Source organism: Saimiri boliviensis, chromosome 9 (assembly GCF_048565385.1).
Source record: "Saimiri boliviensis isolate mSaiBol1 chromosome 9, mSaiBol1.pri, whole genome shotgun sequence".
Taxonomy (NCBI): domain Eukaryota; kingdom Metazoa; phylum Chordata; class Mammalia; order Primates; family Cebidae; genus Saimiri; species Saimiri boliviensis.
Window position 1 is genome coordinate 39960295 of NC_133457.1, and position 20102 is coordinate 39980396.

The 20102-nt window shown below is 35.9% G+C and overlaps 1 protein-coding gene and 1 pseudogene across 3 annotated transcripts in view; one reads left to right on the plus strand and one right to left on the minus strand.

The window, feature by feature from the left end:
* The first annotated feature begins 1225 nt into the window (after positions 1-1225).
* The window catches only part of RARB (retinoic acid receptor beta), a 1029560-nt gene continuing 1010683 nt past the window's right edge, over positions 1226-20102 (plus strand). For all 3 annotated transcript variants that reach the window (XM_074405735.1, XM_074405733.1, XM_074405734.1), the window contains exons 1-2: positions 1226-1476; positions 15537-15596. The gene's annotated coding sequence lies outside the window, so the exon portion shown is untranslated. The remainder of the gene's footprint in view (positions 1477-15536; positions 15597-20102) is intronic.
* Positions 3834-3895, minus strand: LOC141585746 (U4 spliceosomal RNA; annotated as a pseudogene).

The window sequence follows — 20102 nt, forward strand, 5'->3', positions numbered from 1 at the left end:
TATGATATTTGTGAGTATGTAAAAAACTAGACACAGTGAATAAAATGTTTATACTGAAGGTCTAGTAGAATCACAAAAGAGAGAAGAGGAAGAGAATAAAAAGGAAGTCAACAAATAAGATATCAGTTTTTATTTAAATGTCAGATGGGCCAGATAGAAAAAAATGTTGCTTTTTCTATTTTTTTTTTTTTTTTTCAACTGAATTCAGCAAACATTGATTGGCTTTCATGCTAGGTACTAAGGGGATGAAAGAAAAAAGATGATTAAGACTGTTTTTACACCAAAGTCGTTTATAAACTTTTGGGAAAACAGATGCTTCTAATTATTTGTTACAAGTGGCAGAATAAAATGAATGGCTTCCACCTTGAGCTGGGAGAAAAAAAATATGCGAACATTTAACTACATGAGAAAGCACACAAAAATAAATGCTCTAAGAGGTATAAACAAACAAGCTGCCATGGGAAACCCAGGGTTAATAAATTCTGACTTGAGGAGACAGAGAACTTTCACAGGAGATGAAGGTTTGGACTCTGTCAAGGGTTGAGCGGTTTCTGGATACTTGGATGTAGTAGAAAGGTTATTCTAGGAAAGGCATGAAATAATAGATGGGCTGAGCATATCTGGAAAATATCATGTATTCTTGAATCATATGGTTTGGCTGTGTTCTCCCTACCCAAATCCCATCTCAAATTGTTATCCCCGTGAATCAAGGGAGGGGCGTGGTGGGAGGTGATTGGATCATGGCGGCGTTTATCTCCTTGGTGTTCTCGTGATAGTGGCACCTCCCCCTTCCCTCTCCCTGCCACCTTGTGAAGAAGGTGCTTGTTTCTCCTTCACCTTCCACCACCGTTGTTAAGTTTCCTGAGGCCTCCCCAGCCAGGCAGAATTGTGAGTCAACTAAACCTCTTTTGTTTATAAAGTACCTAGTCTCAGGGTGTTCTTTACAGCAATATGAAAACGGACTAATATATTGAATGACTGGAGCTGGGGGCAACAAGGTGAGATATATTTGGAGATGGTAGGAAATATTGCTGCCCTGCCCAGATCCACTTTAGTAGGTCATGTGCCTCTACCCCAGCTGCAATGACTGTTGGCTGCTAATAAGATCACAGCTGTATCTTTTTTTTTTTCCAGGGAGCTGCCCTCAGCTGAATGAGAGCCAGCTCAACAGAAAGCTTAACTTCCCCCTATCTTTAGCCCATAGTCCATAACTGACTGTCGTGGGGTTATCGAGGAGCAGCTCCCTTTGCCTCAAGATGGAATTAACTGCATTGCAATTCATGCTCCGGTGCCCTCTGTGGAATTAGGCTGAAGCTGGACTTCAGCCGAGACCACATCTTTGTTTAGTTCCTTCTCTTGCCTTATTCTGCTTTCCTGAATTGCCTTCTCCCGAGAGCACCTACTCCCCCAATAAATCACAAGTACCTCCGTCTCTACTTGCAGGCGATTGGAACTAAGACGGATTGAACTGGAAAGGTAGGTCGAACACAGACTGCAGAGAGTCTCAAATACCATTCTAAGTTTAGATTTTGTTGCCAAGGCAGTAGGAAACTGACTATGGAGGCTTTTTGAATGGGAGAGGGGCTTGCTCTTTGAAAGGATAGCTCAGACAGATGAAATATTGCAGAAGTAGAAGTTTTAGGACTTGATAAGTGACTGGATATGAGGTAGGAAGGAAAAAAAGAAGAAAAGATTGTCTTGAAAGTTCTGGTGAGAGTTGTGGAATTTGAGATGTCAGAGGAAAACCAATGTGAAAATGTCCACCAAGCAGTTGGAAATTCAACCTGTAGTTCATGGACAGGATTGGAATGCAGATTCAGGAGTTATCACTCATTAATTTAGTAAATGTTTATTTAGCATCACTGTGTTTTACAAATACAAGGATAAATTAGACATTGTCTGTGGAAGACAGAGATGTTACAAATATTTCAACAGGAAGCATTAATTGTGTAATACACTTAAACATAAGATGGTGGTAGGATACTTTATTAGAACGAGTAAACAGATCACTAAAGAGGCACAAACTAAATATCCATTATCAATGGCTTCCTTCTGTATCTGTAACAAATACTTAGAAAGTGAAGTCAAAATTATTCCATTTACCTTGACCACAAAAGTATCAAATACCTAAGAGCAAATTCAACTAGAAAGGTACAAGACATTTCTTGAAAAAAAAAATCTATAAAACATTATAGAGAGATGTAAAAAAAGAGATTTGAATAAATGTACAAGCAAACCATACTCCTAGATAGGAAAGCCATATTGGAACAACATTTGTTCCAAGCTAATACCTTAAATTCAATGAAACTCTAATGGGAACTCCAGTGGAATTTGGGAAAAAATCTTGTCAAATTGATTCAAACTTCTTTGCTTTTTTTTTTTTTAAGCCTGTAAGAAAATAAACAATATTTTGAAAAAGAAGAATGAGTATGGCACTTAAGCTCCTGGATAGTATAGAAAACAAGAAGTTATGGCTGGGCATGGTGGCTCATGCCTATAATCCCAGCACTTTGGGAGGCTGAGGCGGGCAGATCACTTGAGGTCAGGAGTTTGAGACCAGCCTGGCCAACATAGCGAAACCCTATCTCTACTAAAAAATGCAGAATTAATCAGGAATGGTGGCAGATGCCTGTAGTCCCAGCCACTCAGAAGGCTGAGGCAGGAGAATCGCATGAACCTGGGAGGCAGAGGTTGCAGTAAGCCGAGATCACACCACTGCCCTCTGGCCTGGTTGACAGAGCAAGACTCTCTCAAAAAAAAAAAAAAGGGAAGAAAACAAGAAGTTATTATAAAGTTTCTGATGCTGGAATGAAAGCAGGTAATTTAGGCAGCGGTATAATAAGTTCTACACAGATCTAGGAATGTATACCAATTAAAATATATCAAAAATTTGCCTAAAATAAGTGAGAAGAGGACAGATTATTCAATAATTTGTGTAAGAATATTTGGCTCTTTGGGAAGAAAATAAATGTAGGCCCTCACCTATAAGACATATAAGTATATTGCGCATGTATTATGTGTATGTTGTAATATTATTCTTGCATTATTAACTTGGATAGGGAAAATGCCTTCTTGCAAGGTGTGAAATTTTGAATTCATAAAGAAATAGATATAACTACATATTTCTGTTATGTTATGAACTGGTACAGATAGGTACAACACATTTAGCAGACCAATGGTTCGTGTAGTTAAGATTCAAAGAGCTTCTGCACAGAAATAAAAATATACAACATAAAAATGGGCAGATTATAAAATCAAGCCAAAAATATAGATGGCCAAAAACATGTGGAAAGAAACTTAACTTCCTTCAGAATTGCAGAGCTAAACATTAAAACAACAATGCCATTTTTCTATTAAATTGGCAGTTTGTCAGAATGTACATTTAAAATTAGCAATTTGTCAAATATATTTATACACACAAATACACTTTTACCTTTTCATTATTTGACTTTGTTTATTATATTTGTGCCTGCAAAATGATAACATTTTATTATTTTATCAAATAGTTCAAACTTTGCCTGTTGACTTCTGGGTTTTCACTTGTTTTCTTCTAGTTATTTTGAAGTTTCGTTTTAACAAATTTACATCTTCTATTGATCTCGGATTAATTTTGTTATGAGAAACTTAGTAGTAATCCTGCTAAATTTCCCAACTATAAGTCTGTTTTTAAAAATCCCTTTTATTACATAATCCATCTTTGCTCCATGGGCTAAAAATGTCATCTTTATTATAGATTAAGTCCCGTTATGTATTTGGATCAGTTTTTGGATTCAGTTCCATTGTTATGTCTGTTCACTCCCCCACCAGTATAATACTATCTTAAGTATTGTGACTTTAGCGATAATTGCGCCTCGGATAAACCTCATTGGCTACGATACTGCCACTGCGCAAAGCTAGTATTGTGACTTTAAACTTCGTAAGATGCTAGTAGTGCTTCTCTTCTCTCTTTACTTCACTCTTTTCAAGTTTCTCTGAGCTATTTTCACATATTCATTTTTCTAAAGGAATTTCAGAGTTATCCAGCTTTTTTCCAGCTTTCTTCTCTCATTTGCACCCTTTTTAGTATTTTGATTGTGTTTTTATTAAATTTAGAGATTCTGTTTTTCTCATTGCATTTTCGGCATTTCCTATCCAATGTCAAGCTATATCTACCCTTATGAATCACTTTTATTGCCAGCAGAAGCTTAGTTTTCTTCTTTCTTCTTTTTTTTTTTTTTTTGAGATGTGTATATGTTCTACACATAGAAATTTTGAAATTTATTCATAGACTTTTGCTATTATAGATAGTACTTTTAAATCATTATATTGTCTATAGGTTATCATTTGTATAAAAAAAGCTATTGATTTTTGAATAATTATTTTGTAACTATTTTACTGGGTTCCTGCCAGGATCTTTTCAGCTCAAGGTTTTTGCTTTTTTGTTGGTGGTGGTTTTTTAATGTGCACATTTCTCAACTTTCAAAGATCCGATAAATTCAGTCTAAATAGACTGAATGATTTTTTTTAAAAAGAATAAACAATATCCAAATTCCATTTGCAAACCCAGCAAACACCATTCCATAGATAGACCCTCCAAAGGAAAGCACAGGTCAGTATTGTTTGTGAAAATTTTGCCAAATGACTGAAGAAAATCTTATTGTTTCTAGGTTTCTCTCTTCAGTTGATGATCTTAAATTTTTCGTGCATACTGGTATATCTTCTGCAGATGACTGCAAGTTATACTTTGTCTAAATGCATTGTTTGGTACTTTGTGAGCAATAGGAAACTGGAATTTCTTTTCTTGTTCCTGACATCACGGAAAAGTGTCCTCATTTCTTCTGTATTAAACATGATGATGCTGAGATGACTATTACTGTGTCAAAAAAGTATCATTCACTCGTATTTTGCTTAGAGTTCAATTTTATTAAATGTCTTATTTGGCATCACTTAAAGCACTTATTAGAATTTTTTGGCTTATTAATATGCTGTTTTATTTTATTATTTATTCTTTTAAGAGACTGGGTCTTATTCTCTTGCCCAGGCTGGAGTGCACTGATGTGATCATAGCTCACTGCAGCCATGAACTCCTGGACTTAAGTGATCTTCCTACCACAGCTTCCTCAGGAGCTGGAATTATAGGCATGAACCACTATGCCCAGCTTAATGTGCTATTTTAAGTGAATAAAGTTCTTAATATTGAATTATTCTTGCACTTTTTTCTCACTTTTATTTTTATTATATTTGTCCATACTTTAGTATTTTTGCATAATTTCTGCAAGAAAGATTGACTTAATGTTTCTTTTTGGTGAGATATCTATGTCAGATTTCTTATGAATATTTTGCTAGCTTCAAAAAAGGAGATTGATTTTTTTTTTATGTTTTGGGACAGTTTAAATAGACTGGATTTATCTGATCTTTGAAGACTAAAAAAGTCCACTTCTTAAAAAAAAAAACCTGAAAAAATTCTGGCAGAAAACTCACTAAAGGTAAAATGGCTGACTTTGCATGTGAGCTTATCTGCGATTTTTCTCTTTTCTCTAGTTTTCTAAATTTGGGCAATTTTTGAAATGAACATTTTATAGTAAATGTGAGAGACATAAAGAAGGAAAAGAAAGAGAATGAGGGAGCTGGAGGATAGTTTTTATAGGATGAATGGTAGTTATTAATAATGAAACTGGCAGCAGGAAGGTGATTTAGGAAAATATAAAAATCCAGGGAAAAAATTATAAGAATATATTAAGGGAATGCTGAAAAAAGGGAAGTGAGCAGAGTTGATACACAAAGCCTCGAGGCTGGATGAAATAGCACAAGGAGAACTTGTAGAGATAAAAGAGAAAGTGGGGCTGAAGTTAGAACCCAAGGACAGAGCCAAGCACATAAATGACACTCAATAGTTACATGTGGTATGTGTGAGTAAATAAACCAAAGAAAGAAGTGGCTAGGAGCACAAGTCCCAGCAAAGGACACTGAGGGGAAATGATCAGAGATGCTGGGAGAAAAGTGAGATGACACACTGATCTGAGCCAAGAAAGAAGAGGACTTCCAGAAAGAGGAGATGGTCCTTAGGGTGAAATGCTGCATGGAGATCTTCTAGGATTACCAGATCACTGGCATCTTTTGAGAGAGCAGTTTTAAGAGAGCAGTGTGGAACCAAACCATGAGTCAGTAAGTGAGTTGGTGGGAGAGGGGGAGAGATTTTCAAAATAAGTGAAGGGGAAAAAGAGATGTAAATGTGTGTAACTTAAGCAGCGTTAGGTGGAGGGAGGGTTTTTTTTTTTAAAGGGAAAATATTGTAGAGCAAGGGGAAGACCCTACGTTCTTGGCTAAGGAGACTGGCTTCCTGTTGCTTTGGATTATTTTGGCGACCTTAAATGCCAGTTAGAAAGTAATTTATTTCATTTTTACACTGGATCCAGCTGAATCAGTAAGAAGACAAGAATAACTCAGGAACACATTTTTTTTTTCTCTGAGATCTAAAAAGGTCCCCATATTGGTCCAAAATATCAGAGAAACAGTTATTTCTGAGCTTTGTAGAATTTAGATTATAAGCAATCTATTTACTGGTGCACGCTTTATTTCTGTTGCTCTGTATCTTCTAAGCAGTACCAACCACGCAAAGGTTACCTTAACTCTTCCATAATAAATGGAACGTTATCTGCATAACTTGAAGTTGAGTTTTTACTCTCCTTTTTGAGGAGGGAAAACAAAAAGAGGCACGGCTGTTTTGTTCTTGGACAACGAAGTTCTCCAGAAACTATGCCAAGGTCCACCAGCCAGTTCCTTGTAAAGTGTAGGCTTTGTCTTGGCCTCTTATGCTGGAAGTTCCCTGCCTTTGGAAGTTGTCATGAACATCACTCAGGGAAGTGCAGCCTCGGTCAGTGACCTTGCTTAGGGCCTGGGAAGTGCTTGGTTTGGTTTGACAACCGGGAAAAGGCCAATCCTGCCCTACAGTATTTTCAGAACTTCACAAATGCCAACAAATATTTTCTGAAGGATACTACTTATGTTTTGTATGTGACTATAACTTGTAAGTTTCAGATGCTATTTTTCCAAAAAGATAGTTATTCTGTAGTTATCCTGTATAATCCCTGTGAACACATTATGCTTGAACTACTATCTTATTTCCAGGAAACCTGGGACAAGAAACATACAGGATACTTGGAACATTTTTATATTTCAAAATAATGGAATTACATTCACTGGCAAACATTGAAAAAATTTTATGTGATCAAAATATTAATTATTTTCAGTGATGATATTTAGCAATCTCATCTTCATCTTCCCTTTGCAAACACGAATAGTAAACCCAGTTTTAGGCTTATAGACTTCCTTGTGAGAGTTTTTTGTTTTTTAAAAGCATACACTTTCCCATCATTAGGACCTAAATGAAGACCTTGTAAAGATTTAGAGATTTTTTAAAAAGACATTTGATTAATAGAATATAGATAAGCTTCTTTATTTGAGGTACAAACATTGATAATAAGCAATTTGTCCAAATTTTGAGAAAAGCCAGGCTTCCCAACTAAACCTCAACAATACACAGACCTCAACTCATATTTTCACTACAAAGACAGTTTTGTAAACTGATGTGTTCTGCTGTCATACTTTACTGTCGGAAACGTGCTTTGAGCGGTAAAAGTAATAAAGCGGCCTGAGAGATAGATTCCAGCTCTTAAGCCACTGAGCCCTCTTCCTTTTCTTCAGAGTGTTGTGATCTGTGGTTTTCTTCTTCTTTTTTTTGGCTTGGTCAGGAGAGTACATTTGTTTCTGCATTGCTGTGTCCAACAGGTATCTTATGTATCTAACACATGGCTATACATGGGGGCATTGCCCTGACTCCCAGGTAATGGGGCTACCCAAGTCTCGGGAGCATGGCCTGCTTATTTGGGAAGGGAGTAGGTGATGCAACATATACTGGTGATCCCTGGCTATCTGAGAGTGGTCTGTATCTGAGATAAGTCCCCTGGCAGCCATTGTTTTTTACCATCAATGAAAAGAAGACTGGAATTTCCCCTAACTCACTCTTCTCCAGGAAGGCTTTGTTCAAAACTTTCTTTCAAAAGCTTTGTTTTTGAAGATACTTCTGTACTTACCAGCCAAGTAGAATTAAACAATCAATCCTGTGAGTGTGCATCAACAACTGAAGCCTAGCCCTGTAGAAGAAGGGGAACATTTGTTCTTTTATTCTTTGTTTTTGAGCAAGTGCCTACTATGAGCAGGGACAAGTTAAAGTTGCAGAGAGGCACAGTGATGAACTGTAAGAGGCATTCAGAGGAAGAGCTGCAGTTACTGAACATACGAAGTGCCAGGAATTTTATGTTAATATAGTTAACATATTTAATATCCTTATTATATTTAATCCCCTTTGCAACAATAAGAAGCAAATATCATTATCCCTCTTTTCTACAGGAGAGAAATTGGGGTCAGAGAAATTAAGGTTTGAGACAGAGTCACCGTTTTTCAGACCTGTGAGAGATACCATTCAATAGATGACTCAATAGCCCTTTATGAGCCTGTTCTATAAAGGCGAGAAGTCTGCCACTTACTTTTCCAGCCACCTTTGCATCTGGGGCTGGCCACGTGACCTGACCTCATAATCGAAATGTAAGCAGAAATCTGGTATTGGGGACTCTACAAAAGCTTCTGCAAATGCTTTCTGTAAAGAGCCAGATAGTAAATATTTTTGGCTTTGTGGGCCATATGATCTCTGTGACAACTACTCAGTCCTGCCCTTACAGAGTGGAAGTAGCTGCAGACATTACAATAAATGAACATGGTTGTTTTCCAATAAAGCTTTATTTGTAAAGAACAGACAGTGGGCCAGATTTGTTCTGCTGGTTATGTATTTATCCCTCAGTATTCTCAGGGGATTGGTTCTAGAACCCTGTCTGTACCACAATCTGAGCATACTCAAGTGCCACAATCAGCCCTGCAGAACCTGTGGATGCAAAAAGTCAGCCCTCCATATATGTGGGTTTCACATCCAAATACTGTATTTTCAGTCCTCGTGTGGTTAAACAAATCTGCGTATAAATGAACCCAGACAGTTCAAACCCCTGTTGTTCAAGGGTCAACCATAATTTGCTGACCTCTGACTTAAAAGAATAGCAAGCTATTGTTGAATAGAATAATTTGATTTTTAAATATCTGTCCATTCCATATTACTGCAGCACTGAGCAGTTTGAACAGTTAGTAAAACATGATCCGTATAAAAACTAAAGTGATCTTTTGAAAGTACAGCTTACATCATTCATTCTCCCGACTAAAACATTTCCTTGCCTAAGGCTCATATTCACTTACAAGGGCCAAATTCCAGTATTTTTATTCTGCCTAAGAGGTCTTCTCTATCACTGAAGACAAGTTTTGCCCCAACCTCACTATTCTTTCTCAAAGCACTATGATATTTTTGCTTCTTAACGCTTACCATAAATAGTTACATTTTCACGTATGTGTTTGTTTATTGAATGTTTGTTTTACCCATCAGATCTGGGACTATGGTTTTTGATGTCCACATATCGCACAGCCCATAGTGGATAGGCAATAAATACTTGTAAAACAGGTGAATAATGTCATAGAAGCATCCTGTCAGTTTCTAGATACGGAATTTTCAAATACTTAAAAAATTACACAAGCAATGCATATTGATTAGAAAATTGATAAATTCGAAAACCAAGACTTTGTGAAGGAATAGAATTAAGATAAAAAGAGGGAAACTGCAAAGCTACTAGCAGAGGTCCTAAGACTGACTGGCTTGGACTTGTGTCAGTCTTGGCTGCCTCAGCACAAGCAGTGAGAAGGGCAAAGGAACTATGCTCATGATACTACAATGAAATAACCACATGCCAATGAAGTGAGTAGGAGAGGAGGAGTCTCACATGGTCTTGTCAACTTCACCTTGGAGGATGTTCTGACGGAGAACCCTGGAGGTATTTAAGCCATGCAGAGAAGCAGAGGACAGAGGGAAAGAAGTTGAGCTATGTGAAAGGTGTAGAGTGAGTTCATAAATGCCTGCTCCTAGAGATGGAGCAGACTTGTCTTGTGGCTAACACAGCCGTGTTGTCTCACCTGTGGAGGCAGATTACTGAGAAGCTAACGACCTCTGGAGGGGTTTCAGGGGGTGACAGAACTGGGTTTTCTTGTTTACTTCTGGCTGACAATCATACATCAGCTTGAAACTAGAAAAATCAAGACAGCCTGATCCTTAGATTGTATTCCTTCTTTTAGAGAGAAGAAAAGAAGGAAGGAAGGGAGGGAGAGAGGGAGAAATGAGAAGAGAATTATCTATTATTCCTATACCAGTGATAACCAGTGTTAACATCTCTGAATATGTACTTCCACATTTCTTTCCAACTCACAGATGTGATAGATGTATTTGTTAGAGATGAAAATGAGATTTGAGGTTGAATAATGTTTAATGAATAGTGTCTTTTTTTTTTTTTTATCAAAGAGCCACTTAATCTTTGTTCTTGTACATTGTCTATAAAAGGAAGGTTTTGGACTAGAGAGTTAAAGAACAAATAATAAAGAGTTTTCACATTATTTTATAGACAAGGCTCAGAGGCATCAAGGGACTTGCTTGATGTTGCATAGGTAGCAAGTTGAAGAACAGATGTGAACTCAGTGTGTGGGTCTCCAAATTTCATGCCTTTAGTAACCTGGAAAATATCACAGGATCCAGTGGTCTTTAAGCTTGGAAAACATATTGAGATCACTTGGAAAGTTTTAAAAAGTTCTGATGTTTGGGTTCTACCCCTAGACATAATTATTGAGTTGATCTAGAGGATGACGTGAGATTGAAGATTTTTTTAAAACTGTAACCAAAGTTGAGACCCACCGTTCTAGATCTACAATGTGATTACATGATTAGAAAATGATATTCAGCTTTAGGTGTGGAAAAAAATTTTCTGTTATTGATTGGTAAGTGTATAGAATATGTAAAATCCATAAGCTCTACCATCTCACATAAAAGCGCTTATCTTTTTCTAAAGACCTTTGACTATATTGTGTGCTTCTCCAACAATCATTTCAGGATCTTAACTATTAATGGTGATGCCTCCATGATTACGTCATCAAATCAGTCCACGCATTATATCGTCCTCTCTGAACACTCACCTTTTTTTTTTTTTAATTGTACCTTAGATTCTGGGGTACATGCACAGATCATGCAGGATTATTGCATAGATACATACATGGCAAGGTGGTTTGCTGCCTCCTTCCCCCTCCCCCATCACCTACATCTGGCATTTCTCCCCATGTTGTCCCTCCCCAACCTCCTCACCCCCACTCTCCCTCTCCTAGCCCCCCGAACAGACCCCAGTGTGTGATGCTCCCCTCCCTGTGTTCATGTTTTCTCATTATTCAACACCCGTCTATGAGTGAGAACATGTGGTATTTGATTTTCTATTCTTGTGTCAGTTTGCTGAGAATGATGGTTTCCAGATTCATCCATGTCCCTACAAAGGACATGAACTTATCATTTTTTATGGCTGCATAGTATTCCATGTGTATATATGTCACATTTTCCTTATCCAGTCTATCATCCATGGGCATTGGGGTTGGTTCCAGGTCTTTGCTATTGTAAACAGTGCTGCAAAGAACATACATATGCATGTGTCTTTATAATAGAATGATATATAATCTTTTGTATATATACCCAGTAAGGGGATGGCTGGGTCAAATGGAATTTCTGTTTCTAGATCCTTGAGGAATCGCCACACTGTCTTCCACAATGGTTGAACTAATTTACACTCCAACCAACAGTGTAAAAGTTGAACACTTATCTTTTAAGATTCCAGAAAGTTTGCTACAAAAACAAATTGTAATAATTTTACTAATGATCTCAATCTTCAGAATAAATATAGTGTTGCTTGTCAACCTAAATAACAGAGAGAAGCTCTCAATAAGGAAAGATTTTTATCTGGGAATAGAGCATTGCAATGGAAATATGCAGCCTATAGTAAACTATGTGCATATTCTGGAAGAATATGCAAGGACAAAGGTTTTAAAAAGAAAAAAATGAGGAGGATTATATATTAAAAAAAAAATTAGCCTTGCCTATGAAGATCAGTATCATGGGTGATCCCAATCTGAAGTTGGACAGGCAGTTACTGGGCAGATGTTCTCATAGAAGTCTTTTTTATGTGTTAGGTTGCAATGTCCTTTGTGCAAGGTTGCAGACTTTGCAGTCTTTTATGATAATTTTTGTTATCAGGCATACAAGCATGAGGACCTTCTCTTTGTGGCCTTCACTGGCTCTATTAGTCAGAGTTTTCTTAAACTAATAGTCATTTTTGTGACTCATTTTGATTCGGACAACTTTCACACACTGTTCCTTTCCACTGACACACTATTTCTTATCCTTCACACAGTTTCCTGTGTTATTTTAGGACCCTTGAAAACATACTGTGAAGTGTTGATGGAAAATGAATTGAGTAGAAGGGGTGATGATATTCAGTGTCTACTGTTTTTTAGAAAAAGGATTGAATGAAATATATGTAAGACCACCCTCTTTAATATAAAATTTGCAAAGCTGATACTCTGACACCATGGCTTTTCAGACTCTTTCTACATTGAAGAGAATATATATGACTTCTTTTTACATTTAGAATATTCCGCTGTCTGTCAAGAGTACATTGGGGTTTCTGAATCTCAATAACTACTTGTTAAATGTTGATGATGGTGAAGGATGAGATACAAACTGTACTTTTTCCTGTATGTAGGTTCCCTTATTTTGGGGATGTAAAATCTCCTCTGCAGACTTTGAAGAATAGAAAGCTATTTATTCCATCACAAACTCCTGTCATAGATAGGAATCTGTGGGGAAATTTGTTGTCTCTGGAAAGAAGGAACATTGATTAGGAGGACATAAAACTAAATTTATGATTGCTATAAAATGTTTTTATTCTTTTAAATATAAAGTGGATGGTAGTTGGATTTTATTTCTGTGGGAGAATTGGGATTTTAAAAACAATATGAAAAACCGAATTCGTTTTTTCACAGAAATTACAGATTGGAGAGCTAAGACAAATAAAATACGTATTTATTTTTGGAAATATGCATTTTGAAAATGTGGAACATCTTATTTTCTTATCCCATGAAAGCTGAGAATGCTAGCATATCTATAAAAAAATGGTTCAGGGTACATGTACAAGTTTAGATAGTTTCCCCCTAAATTTCATGTCCTTCCTGAAACCTCAGAGTGTGAACTTATCTGGAAATTGGGTTGTTGCCTATGCAATTAGTGAAGTTGGAGTGATATGAGAGTCAGGTGAGACTTTAACTCATCATGATTGGTGTTCTCATTAAGAGCGAAGGGAGATAGGGAGATGATGGCCATGTGAGGTGGACACTGGGGTGATGCTGCCAAAAACTAAGGGATGCCCGGGGCTACAGATGCTGGAAGAGGCAAGGGAGAATTCTCCCCCATAGGATTCAAAGGGAGCATGGCTCTGGCAACACTTTGACTTTAGACTTCTCCAAAACTGAGAAAGAATACATTTTTGTTATTTTAAGCCCTCCTAGTTTGTGGCACTTCTTTATGGCATCTTAGGAAATTAATACAGTGCCTGATCATAACGTGTATATTTTATAAGTCAGGACAAGTGTCTAAATATTGGGAAGTGAGTTAGTTGATTGTGTTCTATTAATAAAATATTTATGGCCCATAGATCCGACAAATATGTGTACTATAGAGATACATGAAAAACTCTTTGCTAAGTAATGAATAGCAATCACCTGGTATGTGCACAATGATTACAATCCTATAAGAACCATATATTGATAACAATAGAAATTTAGAATAAAACCTTTGCTTTTCCAATTGGTAAAATATGCTAAATATTTCTTGTCACTGTTTCTTTTAATAAAAATAATACATATTTGATATTAAAACTTTAGAAAAATTAGCGGTAAAAGTAATTGAACATAAAAGTCACCTTTTAAAACTGACTTAAATTATGATTTGAGCCAATTTGTTTCATGTATGTGACTTAATACGTTTTTCTCATTTGTTATTGATGTTCAGCTCGTAGCATGTTTTATAAAATGAGACCCCTAGCCCTTTAAAGAATTAGGGCTTGTGGGAGATCTATAGGTTATTTTAACTCTCTAAAATGTTGAACTTCCTGCCGAATAAACAACAAGGGAGTAAATAACAATAACTAAATAGAATTATGGCCAAGCAATTTAGGAACCAGCAGATATAGAAGCTTGCAGCTCATTCTACTTGTTTTTGTAGAATCTAAACAATAATTAATACTTCAAACCCACAAAGGAGTGAGATTGGAGGACTTGGCTTCTAGAGAAATACTTTCAGTGAAAGTTAAGAAGCTGGTGAAACAGCTTATTAAACTAGACCATCCCATATAAATACCATAGTCCAAGTAGTGATGAAATCTTGTTGGAAGCCTCCAAGTGAGATTTCAGAGCCTGGGTCAGTTTTCATTACACAACTGAAATTGGCTCTTTTTCAGGCCAGCTGACCTCTTTTTGAAGGAGTATGGCCCTTCTGCTTTCTCTAAAAATAAATATTTGCTCCTCTCTCTCTACAAGGACATTTTTGGAAATCAATTTGTCATTTTGGTGAGTCACAGTGGTATCAATCAATGGCAAGTGTGAAGGAATTAGAATGTAATTTAACTTAATAAGGAACCTGCGTTATTGATCATTCCCATATGAAATTCAGTTGCTATTTATCTGTAGAGCAAAACAGGAAATAATTATCTAAGCAAACCACTTATTAAGAATCAGTTTACAGGATTATTACATCTATTTCACCAAACCACCAGTTTGGTGACATGCTTTCTGAATTTTCTAAGATTTTTCTTCCTGGCAACTGGAAAAACGTGGATATTTGTGGGAGCCACAGTATGAACAGTCAGGTCAGATACTTAACAGTTTTCCGGGAAAAAAATGCCATCAGTGAGAGAAGCAATCAAGGTAGAGGGTACTATTCTAATTGTAAATTTGGTCTTCTTTCTCTGCTTGGGAGGGAATTTGTAACGCAGCATTTTGTGATCATCAGTGCAGCCATCTTATGGATTAATCTCTGTAAAATCTCTTCCAGAGATTGTCTTAGAAAATGGAAGTACAGACAAAATAAATAAAGCACTATAGGAGCAGAAGAGACAAAAATATTCATATACATTCGTACACATTCAGCCTCATTTTCCAATATATAGTAAAGAGTCGTCTCTGAACTTTTCCAGTATGAAAATCTCAATAGGATATTAGTTCTTCAAATGATTTAGACTCTGGACAATTCTTGATGGGCATATATGTATTCCGGGAGCCCTGGCTGAAACTGTTTGGCCCATAGAAATCTGACAGAGGCGCATGAGTAGGGTTTTTGAATCTAAAGGTTAACAATCCCTCTCTATCCAAAGAGGAATCTAAGCATCATCCAAGAGACACCTAGGTAGAAATGGAATCTCAGAATTAGGATTCTTGGTGTGAGAATGTGTTTTTCATTTGAATAGCCCTAAAAAGAAATCAATTCAAGCCCTTTGCCTAATGTTAAAATCGTTGTTATATTCCTGGTGTTGTTTTCTTCTAACTAGGCTAGATGCTCCCAAGAATACAAAGATAAAGAAGATTGCCTGCACTTGCCCAGATGCCTGGTATGTAATGACCTTACGGATTACTTTTTGCTGTTTTAAAGATATTATTGCTTAAGTGATGCTACCTTCTGAAAATGACACTAACTGAAACTATGTCTTCCTATGAGGGGTGGTTTTATTTGATTGTCGGTAGAGACTACTTGGAACAGACAATTTGTAGGTTTTACATATTTTTCCAGGCTCATAGAGCATGAAAAGGGCCATATCCTGCAAGTATTTTGTAACCTGAGGAATTACAGTATTTTGTTTTATTGCTAATTTCCAGAAAAGATTGTTCTGGAACACATCTCGGTACTATTAATTTTAGGTCTGAAAATTCCAAATGAAGCTTATTGAAAGCTAGGAAACATAATTTTTAGGCTCTTTCTGAGGTTTGTGGAACTTTTTTGATGTTTGCTTGTCTGACAGCCTCCATGCAGTGACAAAAGGCAACATACATTCTTTTGACAAAGAAGATTGTAAGTGAATGATGCTACGGATGGGACTTGGTCCTAAGTCAGAGCATGTAATTCTCATCTCCAATAATCAAAGAGATAAAAATACCCAGGGAAGGGCATTTTGTCATTTAAGTCACACTTAAGAATCTTCCTGTTTTCTTACTCTAAATCATTATTGAACAACAGTTGTTTTCACATTTTTGGCTGGTCTGCTATGTAAAACATTGTAAGTAATGAATGTGGATTGACCAAATGATCTGTCCAAAAACTCTGCATTCTTTAGTACTAATGAACACTACAATTATTCTACTATATATATATATATACATATATATATACATACACACACATATATAGTAGAATAATTGTAGTGTTCATTAGTACTAATATATAACTATATCCCCTAATCTCAAAACATCCACTTAGAAATATATATGTTGTATTTGTTATAACATAAACATATATATATATATATTTTGTTATAATATATACGTTAGCCTGGGATAGCTCTATATCCTCTAACCTCAAAACACCAAAAATATGGATGTTTTGAGGTTAGGGGATATAGAGCTATCCCAGGCTAACTAACATTCACACATCGTATGTTGGAAATTTCAAGTTCATCATTAGCTAGTCCTAACCTAAAACATAATGACTACGATAATGAAAATGCCAATTAACATCTGTTAAGGGTATGGACCAAACAATATGGCTTTCGGGAATTCTTTTAATCTTCCTTCTAGCCTTGAGAAGACTGAACAATATCTTCAGCAGAAGAATTGTACACTAAATTGTTATTTGTTTTAAAGTATAAATGTCATCGAAATAGAGAATACTGAAAATGAAACTAGATTAAAGCTTTAGAAAATATACAATGAATGATCTCATAGAGCCACTCTTCTAGTCTGTTCTGACTTGCTGCACAGATGCTGTTGAGTGTCCAAGGCTCTGTGGCATATTTGAACTTGTGCCAAATACTGAGGAAATATGATCAAGTAGCTTTGAAGCTAATTTTGGTAAATGAGGACACATTTTAGAAATGCATACTCACTTCATTAAAATAACTTTGTTTTATATACTTTCACCTCATTCTACTCTTCTCCATGGACTAACGTATTGTTTGCTTTTTAGATTTGAACGGTAGGTAATTCGCTAGTTAGATAGTTTATTTAATTTAACGCTGCCAAGGGCATTAGTTCTCCTTGACTCAAAATAACAAGTAACAATCAACAGGAGTTTAAACTTGAGAAACTTGAGTGACTATTACACACTATTAATTCATTATGCCACCACTCTCCTAACTATTTTATAAGTATTATTCAATTTATTATCACAGCAATCCCGTGAGGTAGATTCTATCACTATTGCTGTTTTGTAGCTAGGGAAACAGAGTCTCAAAGAACTTAAGTAACTAACCCAAGGTCCCAAAGCCAGTAAAATGTGGAGATCCAGTACTTGCAATCAATTCTGCCAGATAGAGTCTAAAACCTAACCTCTATATGATACCACATCTTTGAAAGCAGTACATGTAGTTCTTGATGTCTCTGGATGGTCTTTGCTATGGTGTCTTGTTCGTGTTTTCATGGTATCACTATCTTCTCTCATGTTACTGATGATATCAGTGATAACTTCTTTAGAGTTGTCATTTCCTTGTATAACCTCTGTTTCTTTTAGTTTACTCTTTTCTGGTTGTTTTTGTCTCTAGCTTCCACGTTACAGGAGAGGCTTTCAACACTAGGCATGATCAGAATCACTGAGGGAGCTTTAAAAAATGCTGATGCTTAGGCCACAACAGACAAGCAAACCTCCGGTATTGGGATGTGTTTCTTCATGGCTTGCCAATTGATTCTAATGTTCACATTGGGGCAATCTTTGGATGTCTATAGGTCTGTATTTAAGAGTAGAAGACTAAAAAGCGAATTGGGAAACAGGCCCAGATGGCTTAATTGGTGAATTCTATTTAGCACTTAAAAAAATATATAAATTTTACACAAAATCTTTCAGAAAGTGGAGAATGATACCCCTATTCAACTCACTTCATGAAGTCAATAACACCCTGATACCAAGTCCAGACAGAAGCATTAAAAATACGCACTTAAAGAGACATAAATATAAATATTTAAAATTTTTTATTTAAAAATGAAAAATATTTAAAATGCATATATTTAAATAAATACCTTAAAGAGATATAAATATAAATTTAAAAAGATAAAAAAACATATAAAATATATAAATAAAAAAGATATAAGTACATACATACACATCAATATTCCTCATGAACACAGACTTAAAGATTCTTAATTAAATGTTAACAAATAAGTTCTAGGAATGCCAAGTTGATTTAACATTCAAAAACCAATCAAGCAATTCACCACATTAAAGATTATTTCAATAGACATAAAAAGAGTTTGAAAAAATTAAATATCCATTTATGATAAAACATTTCACCAAATTATAAATGAAAGGAATTTCCTTAATCTGAGAAAGGCCATCTATGAAAAATATAGAGCTAACATCATATTTAATGTCGAAAGATCAAATACTTATTCTCTAAGGTCAGGAACCAAACAAGGATGCTGACTTTTACCACTTAGGTTTAATGTAGTCCTGGCCTTTGCAATCAGGCAAGAAAGAAAATAAAGATTGGAAAGAAGGCAAAACTATCTCTATTCACAGATGACATGATTGATTATGTAGAATATTCTAACAAAGCTTCAGACAACACTGTTCACAATTGTTAAGCTAACTCAGGAAGGTCACAGACTATAAGGTAAATATACAAAAATCAATTGCTTGCTTATACTCTGAAAGCTAACTATAAACTCTTGGTATGAGAGTGGGGCCCACTGACATTTAGTTTCACTTTAGGATAGTTAACTAGGTTGTATGTTGGGACAATCCAATGTCATTATTTTATATGTTTACTCATGGGCTGGTTAGATTCCTCTGAGGAATGTTTTCCAATCGTCTGACTGCAGGGTAAAAGTCTGGCTGCCAGTATCCTGAAGATTGGGAAGTTCAGCATTCAGTAAGCATATGTTCAGTTAATGCCCATTTTTGGTTCAAAAATTATACTCTCAAGTATGCCTGGCATTCTCTGGTCAAAGTCCTTCCATTTGCCCTCTCCGGAAAATAAACTTAGTCTTTTGCTAGGGTAAAGGAAGAACTTTCCCTCATTAGCATGGGATAGTGAAGAAGTTTTGAGAAAGTACCTACTTCTTACAGTGCTTTTATCCAACCATTTTTCTTTTAAGTCCCTATTCCTTCACTCTCTTCCAAAAGCCCCTGTTGCTGCTTGTCTCTGAGTCTTTTGAGAGTTCTGTGGTGTGGAGCAGGTTTGGTTTTCAGTGTTTCCTGTTGCTGACTCAGGATTCAGGCCTGCTGAATTGATATTTGCTTATCTGCCCACTTTCTAGCTTACAGAATGTTTATTGCTATTCTCTCTTCCTGTTTTCCCATCCTTGTATGTCTTTTGAAAAAGCCTCCTTTCCATCTTTTTTGTGAAATACCAAATGGATAGCTCATCTGAAACTGAAATATCAAGATGGCTGGCTGATTTGTAGGAATGACATTTTATAAAAAATTAAGTTATATGTTTCCTTATAGTAATACATTCTACTTATATAAGGAAAAAATAATTGAGAATATATTTGTAGAATTGGGAGTAATAGTGTTTTAGATAGAAAATTCCAATTTGAACTAGACAATTTTATTATCTCTATTTAAAACAACTCCATTAAAAAAAAACAAATTATTAACTGGTTTGCTCAATGTCAGTGAGGTACTTTTTACATAATTCTGCCTCTTATATACCATGCATGTATACCTTACATTTTCATGGTAGTTTGAAAGAATTTTGGTATAATTGTAGCTGTGGCCCCAAGGAAGTAAAAAACTGCATTTTATATGCAGTGCTAATTAATTCAACAAATCTTAATTAAGTACTTAACATGAGGTAGGCACTTTTCCTGCTGCTGAAATTGGACAAGTAAACAAAATAGACCCAAATCCCTGTCCCTCTGAGGATTCTATTCTAGTCAGTAGACTTCTGGTATTAAAATGAGCTTAA